We start from the raw sequence: 6,859 nt of genomic DNA on the forward strand, positions 1-6,859 counted from the left end.
GCTTATTCTACACAAACTGACTACGTTCTATACTGTACTGGGGTACTGGCAGAGTCAAAACATTCGGGCATGTGTCCTTGAGTCAGTTAATCCTTTTGGGAAATGAACTACAGACTTCACCTTAACTGTAAATGTCTTGAAAGAGTTCTGCGATCTTTCAAAGAGACCCAGGAAAACTCAAGATGCCCACTTGCAGGACACACTCCTCACTGTGATAGTAATTCTCCCTAACAGGGTTCCCTACAGGCCCTGTCCTGAGAAGGACATCACACCCGCAAGCACTACCCAGATGCCCTGCTTCCACTTGTTCGGGTTATTGCTGGACTTCAAGGACCAAGAGGTAGGACGAGAGAGGCGCCAACCACCAGGAGAACCGGTAGTTTGAGGAGCCAGGCTCTGCTTGATACCTCCCTCAGCTCCCCACATTGGTGGGATGCTAGGAGATCAGGGGATGCCTCGAGCTGAAGGGCTCCGGTGGATTCCTGAAAGTCGTCTTGGAGGCTGGCGTGGGTGGGAGCCCAGAACTTCTCCGGATGGTTAGTTAGCAGCGCTTCCCGTGCTGCGGCGCGCGATGCCCGGCAGTAACCCCGGCGGGCGGCTCCTCCCCCGGCGGGAAGGCGGCGGATGGGGAAGGCAGGGATGGAGACGGCCGGGTGTCAGGGGCTGGGTAACGGCCCACAGTCCTGCGATCGTGCCTTCGCCCGGCCAGAACCTAGAAATTAGAGCACGTCCTCAGGGTCCACACCCTGCATTTTAGAGAACTGAATCATCCAAAAAAAACAACCGGGGGAAAAAAGAAATAAGGGACGGCCCGAGCCGCGCAGGCGCGCTGGGCCGCAGTCTGACCTGGAGTTACCCCGCGCCGAGCCCCGCCGCTCTAGGTGAAAGGGAACCCGCGGGCGCTGCTCCGGCGCGGGCCCCGCGCGCGTGCGCCAACCTCCGCCGTCCCGGAGCCCGCGCCGCGAGCTGCGCTCGAGGTCCCGGTCCGAGGTTGGCACCCGGCGCCCCGGAGCGAGGAGGAACGGCGACGGCGAGGAACCCAGCGATCGAGCGCCACGTGCGCGCCGAGTTAGCGTGGCGCTGGGTGTGTCCCTTGCCTTCTTTTAATGGCGACAAGCCCGCGGAAGAGGTAATACGACCTCTCTCGTTTTTGGAAGAGGAAACTGAGGCTTAGCAAGTTGACGTAACCCGCCCAACGTCATGCAGTCAGGAAGGGCAGTTTCCACCGCTGGTCCCTGATTCCAGGTAGGGCTTTGCCCTAGTTTAGACACCTGTGTAAGTGCATTTCGCAAGCTCGCTCTCAGGCGTTACGCGCTCCGTGCTTACCTGAATTCTACAAGGCTGGTATCTGCTACAGTTTGGGAGGTTAGTTTACTGAGGGCTCACGGTTGTTGTACACGCTTTTTGGTGGAATGAGCTCATAACTGCACGGGCACATTTTTTCAATACCAGACCATCTCGAGAGAGGTTGAAACTGGTAACGAGCGAAATGGCTACTTATTTGTGATTTTTTTCCGCCATGAGGGCTTCTGCATTTATTCAGCAAGTACACTTGGCACCCAGTGTGGGGTGTGCCCATTAGGAGGATGAGAGCACTGAAGGGCAAGTTTGCCCACCTGCAGATGTGGCAGAAGCCATCTGTCCCTCTTCCCATTAGTTGTCCCTGCAGGTAAAAGTACATCGGTCAGGGAACGAAGGAATCCCATCACCATCCCAGTCCCTTTCTGTCTACATACTTGGTCCTTCAGCTATGCCTCAGAATTGCAGAGAGCAGGAAACAGAAACGGCTCTCCTCTTTTCCTGAGGGGTGCTTAGAAAGGAGGCCAACACCCAAAGGGGAATGCCAGGCAAACAGGAGCAGCTGAACCACCTCCTCTCACCCTGATCTCTTTCCAAGAATCTCCTCCCGGGAGCGTCTTGTCAGGGAATTGGAATGTCACTGCATTGTGCCTCAAGACTGTACTGCAGCTCTGAGTGATTAAAACAACGGCTGAATTGGGCTGGCTGTCTTTGCCCTAAAGTAACCCTGCTTTGCAGCTTTCTTGCGGAGGTCATGAGGCTGTAAAAGGGCTCCCTGAGCTCCCTGCTGGGTGGTGTCGGCACTATAACACTGCTTGAGGACTTACAGCTTTACTCTATTGATACTGTCTTATAGGCTGAGAAGTCTGTCCATACAGGGCCCTGAGCTAGACTCTTATATTTGAATTCTTCTACGATCCGCCAGAGCACTATGCATTAAATGGCGGGGGATCTCTTTTGCAGAGGATAAAACTAAGGCTCTGAGGAGGCAATTGATTCCCAACGTCACACAACCAGGGAAAGGCATGGCTGCCACTCATTTCCTTTCACTGCTCTATGTACTTAGACCAGTTAACCCAACAGGGTGGGTTCTGGAAGCTGGCTGGGAAAACTGTCCATTGGTTTTCACTTTGTTCTTTAATTCTCCCAGGAAAATTTAAATTAAAAAGTGAAATCCTAAGCCTTACAGACTGTTAAGTGATGAGTGGCTTTACAGAGGTATGACTACAGGTAGAATTAAATGGTATACCTAGAATTGTACCTGGTATATATGATACACCTAACAAAATAATTCCCAAATGATTGAATAAATCAACATAACAGTGAATGAAAGAATTTCAAGATGAGATACAAATATTATAGGAAAGCAATTCTGCAGTCTTATTCTCACAGATAAAGTGTATAGTCTGGAATTTGACTTAAAAAAAAATACTGGGGAAGGGTTTACTGGCCCTAGGAAGTTAGTAGTGAATACACAGAAAGTTCATGTGGAAAAACTCTGGTCTACATCCTGTCCCTACATGATTGCTTCTTCCCAGGCTCTTTATAAGTGATTTGTGCTGCTGGCTTTCATCAGTAGGAAAGGCCTTTCACTCCATTTGTGAAGGGTTAGGACTTTTATTTTCCTCTTGGTTTTTTGATACAGGGTCCCTTATAATCTAGGCTAACCTTGAACTCCTGATCCTCCTACTTCCATTTACCAAGAACTGGGACTACAAACCTGTACTACCACCCAGTTAGAAAGTAGTGTGATTTTTTTCCCCTACAGGTAGGGGTGTGTGTGTGTGGTGATTATTGTTTGCACAAGTGTGTGCCCCATGAACATGCTTGAGGAGGCCAGAGGCAAACATGGGATGTTCCTCTCTCTCATCACTCATCTGCATTTTTTTCCTTAAGACAGATGGAGTCTCTCCCTCAACCTGGAGCTGCTAACCCTCAGTGATTCTCTGATTTTGCCCCCTCTAGTCTGTCCCCTGTGGCCACCTCATGCTTAAGTAGTTAAGTGCCATGTGCTCTTAACCACTAAGCCATCTCACCAGCCAGAAGTGGGTATTCTTTTTTTGTTTTTTTTGTTTTTTGTTGTTGTTGTTGTTTTTGAGGCAGGGTCTCACTCTAGCTCAGGCTGACCTGGAATTTACTCTGTAGTCTCAGGGTGGCCTTGAACTCATGGCAATCCTCCTACCTTTGCCTCCCAAGTGCTGGGATTAAAGGCGTGCACCACCACGCCCAGCCCTAGAAGCGAGTATTCTTTTTGAGGCATGTAGACATGGCTTTTGCTCCAATATGAGGAAAACATAAAATCTGAAGTCAGAGGTTGAATCCTTGCTTTTCCTAGAGGTTGTATTTCAGCATATCATTAAACCTAATTAATCCTCAATTTACCCATATATAAAATGGGTACAAAATTACTTTGTGGGAATTTTGAGGATAGCAAAATACATTAATAATATGGAATATGAAAATATAAGGGGGTGCTAAACACAAAATGCTTTCAATTTAATCCTAGGCGAATGTAGGTAATGTCTTATCAGAATATCAAGATGGCTGAATAGTTATACAGTTGCTATCTCAGAACTGTGGAGGGGAGGTTTTCCAAGGAGCATGGAATGTGGTATAGAGAAGCTTACTGCCTGATATCAGTGTGGGAACTCAGCAAGCTTTGGTCTTGTTTATCTCCTTTGTACTGAGATATGTCAGACATGTAATGTGTCTGACATGCGATGACTCTGGTGGTCAAAGGAGGAAGGAGCCATGAGCAGTGGAATGCAATAAGAATCTGTTGTCTCACCATGCTGTGCTGCCCTGTGTCAAGCCTGTCTGGATTCAACTTACTGTTTGCTGGATGCCAGGCCCCAGAATTTTACAGTGGGTCTGATTCAAGTGTAGAACTTATATACAAAGAATGGCCTGGGACTTATAGCAGAGGAATCTAGCACACTGGAGAATGAGAAACTCTCTCTGAGGAGATGTGAAAGCTGAGGATGTAGCTCTGTTGGTAGAGAGCCAACCTGGCTTGTATGAAGTCTTGGGTTCAGTCTCCAGCACTGTATCAACTGGGCATGGTGTCACAGGCTCATCATCAACACTCAGGAAAAAGGTGGCAGTAGGATGACCAGTTCAAAATTGTCCTGTGTCACATAGCAAGTCTGGGGCCAGTGTGGGCTGGCAAACCTATCTCAAACAAACAATAACAACAACAAAAAAAATAAGGAAGGAAGAGAGGGAAGGAGGGAGGGAGGGACGAGAGGAGGGAAAAAAAGAGAAAAGAAAAAAGATGGAGCCAAAATTGTCCAGAACCAAACAAACAAACATGGGAAAAAGAATGGAATCCCATTTTGGCCACTCCAAACATTTTGTTTACCCAGAGATTTGGGAAAGAGAGAAAACATTAGACCTTACTTTTGGGTCACCTTAAAGGAAAGTGAGGGGTAAGGCTTTACTACCCAGGGCTTGACTTGTTGACCAACTGCATGGCCATAGCTAGTCACCTCCACTTGTCTGTAAAATAAGGACTCTCAAACCTTTCTCATAGCATATTGCAGGATTGGACAAGCTCTTGAAGGTGAAGACGCCACAAACATCGTGAGTCCAGAGAACGGGCAGCAAAGCTCAGCGGGCTGGTTCATTCATGTACATTCAGCTCCACAGCCTCTTGAAAAATGATAGGCCCAAGTAAGAACCTCCTGCTAGTCTTAGGAATGTCTGTTTCCTCCCCTTCATATCCACAGAAAAACTTGTATAAGTGTTGGCCCCTTGGGAAAAACCAACTGTGTTAATTAAACCTAACCCCATTCTGTCTGAAGGCTGTAATTACCCTCCATGTAGATAGATGTCTTGCCTTGAGACTTCCTTTGCTCCCAGGGGCAGCCTGTCAGAGCTCAGCTTCCTTAGGGTGAAGATGTAGTCAGGATGGGACAGGATCTTAAAATCTGTCCAAAGAGGACTCTGGTCCCCCTGGAAAGCTATTGTAAATAATTAACATGAGCCCATTTCTTCTAAGAGACTTGTGACAATTCCAAGAACATCAGCACAGAGGAAAGCCAACCTCTCAGGCATTTCCCTATTCATCTAAAATGCTGACAAGTCAAGAAAGCCTGGAGTCTAACCCAATCTGCTTTTTGTCCCTCTTCACATTCGAGTCACCATAGTGAATGTGCAGAAAAATTTAATTCCCAAAGAGTTTTTCTCCTTTGCAGAGTTAATTGTCCCCAGGGAAATACTGTCAGTTTTATAAAAAGGAAGCAGTAAGTTTGAATTCAAACTATGCTCACGTTAACAGTTTAATGTCCCTTTGGGAGATACAAAAGGGAGTGTAGTGAGAATTTAGAGTGGAAACCAGGGAACAGGACCCCAGCCCTGAGAGATTTGATTAGTTAACCTTAGGCTCTTTTTTAATTATTGTATGTATATCTGTCTCTACCAGAAAAGTTTTAAAAGCTGATATTTAGACTAGAGTTTGGAAGCCAATATTTTCAAAACTTCCAATAAGACCAATGTGACAATCTCTGTTGTCATCTTTATTGACATTTCCAGGAAGGATTAACTGAGGGGGAAGACTCTCTGTCAGAGTCTCAGCTTGTATCTGCAGGATCCAAGGAAAATCAGTGCTTTTTGTCTGGCTGCCATTGCTACTTGCTGGTGAGTACATTGGCCCTGTTGCCGCCGTCCTGAATAGACATCAGAACCCAGATTCTGCAGCCTTCCAACACAGGAGGCCAGTGGCTCTGAAGGAATCTACCAGGCCTTCAGTGCCAAATTAGCACTATCGAAACATCCAGCTTCAGGGACTGAACAGCTACTGGGTTCTTGGATTCCCCAGCCTGCAGACAGCCGTTGTTGAACTACCCAGCTCATATAATGTAAGTCAAGGTAATAAATCACTTTTATAGTATATATTCAGTATGTCTGTTCTCTAGAACCCTGATTAATGCAATCTCTAAAATACTGATACATATTCAAATTTGAACATAATCACCTACAAATATCAATTATGACCTGATAAGAAAGTCTAATTCAGGAAAATATGTACTTGACAAATTGAAAATGTTGCTTAGTTCTCTGCCATAAGTTTAAATTCATGTAGTCAAAATTTTTCTAAATTAATTTTATTTTTCTGTATGCTAAGTACATTATGCAAAGGAAGCCAGCCCATTCCATTTCAAATACATTATTGTGCTAAGTTTTACTAGTTAGGGGAGACAACAAATTTCCTTGTTTGACTTGATTCATGTGCCTTTGACTTAAGTAAGGAATAGGGTCTTTTACAGTAAACTGCTGGGAGGAACAATGGGAACATTTATGAATGAACTTTTCTATTGGGACTCACTGGGAAATAGTTGAGTTGGTGTAGTGGTCATCTTTGGTGCTTTGCCCAGATTTCCTGTAGGCCAAGCACATGTCTATCTATCAGCTGCCTTGTGTATTCACTATTAATGGTTCACCATGACTCCTGTTTCCAGAAATTGTCCCATGTAGGATGGGAGCTTACTTCACTGAGGAGTATGTGTTCTCTATGTCTGTAATAAAAAAAAAAAAAAGGACTGATAAGTCAAAATACTGT

General features: G+C 45.9%; 1 long non-coding RNA gene across 2 annotated transcripts; it reads left to right on the forward strand.

Moving 5' to 3' along the window:
* Nucleotides 1–1,005: 1,005 nt before the first annotated feature.
* On the forward strand, nt 1,006–6,190 carry LOC123455582. 2 transcript variants are annotated; one of them, XR_006634000.1, is made up of 3 exons: nt 1,006–1,129; nt 4,832–4,971; nt 5,833–6,190. It is a non-coding gene; the product is annotated as an uncharacterized LOC123455582 (long non-coding RNA). The 2 variants fall into 2 exon arrangements; XR_006634001.1 differs by having other exon boundaries at nt 1,114–1,245.
* Nucleotides 6,191–6,859: the final 669 nt, after the last annotated feature.

This window comes from Jaculus jaculus, chromosome 1 (assembly GCF_020740685.1).
Source record: "Jaculus jaculus isolate mJacJac1 chromosome 1, mJacJac1.mat.Y.cur, whole genome shotgun sequence".
NCBI lineage: Eukaryota > Metazoa > Chordata > Mammalia > Rodentia > Dipodidae > Jaculus > Jaculus jaculus.